The sequence below is a fragment of the Ceratina calcarata genome, unplaced genomic scaffold (assembly GCF_001652005.2).
Source record: "Ceratina calcarata isolate Rehan_Ccalc_2016 unplaced genomic scaffold, ASM165200v1 scaffold1948, whole genome shotgun sequence".
NCBI classification, from domain to species: domain Eukaryota; kingdom Metazoa; phylum Arthropoda; class Insecta; order Hymenoptera; family Apidae; genus Ceratina; species Ceratina calcarata.
The window spans coordinates 18951-19641 of NW_017141030.1; positions in this window are offsets into that span (position 1 = coordinate 18951).

Here is a 691-nt window from a genome sequence, read left to right on the forward strand (position 1 = left end):
ATTTATACGAGACACGAAGCTGTATCTTTTGTCGGCGGTCCTCGTCCTTAACGGCGAGACCTGTAAACAGACAAATCAACCGCGACAAATTAAACTTGCGTATCGGTCTTCAAAAGTGGACTGTATGATGGAGGGGGGTGCAGCCCAGTCGCTTGCGACATCGAACGCAGACAACAATACATGTATGATGGAGGGACTCCTCCGCTAGGTGGCGAGGAAAGAGGACGCGCCTTCACGTCGCTCCGTGTTCTAAGTGTAAATTCAATGGGATATTCCTGGAATTTAATTGAAAAGTGTGTCTCAGTGTCAATAATTAGTGATATTCTGATAGTGGCCGCGAAACCTGATCGATACGAACAGAAATAAGTGCGGAAAGTAAAGAATATCGATCAGTCCTTTGTGGCTGTGAGACGCGATCGCACTCCGTCTCATATTGGACGATTTCTCGCCAGCCGTGATTCACACGTCTTCTGTGTATCTCCCCCGCAGTTAAGGAATCGTATTCATAAGCATATGATTCAGGGGCTTCTGTAAGAACCGTAAGATTGTTACATTTCTGGAAGTACAAAGGAAAAGGCGTCGGTCCGCCATCTTGGCCGCCATTGTGGCTGGCTGACGCGTGGCGAGCGCTGCACAGCCATCTTGGACGTGTGACGTAAGCGTTGTGTAGCCATCTGGGGACGCGCTCGGG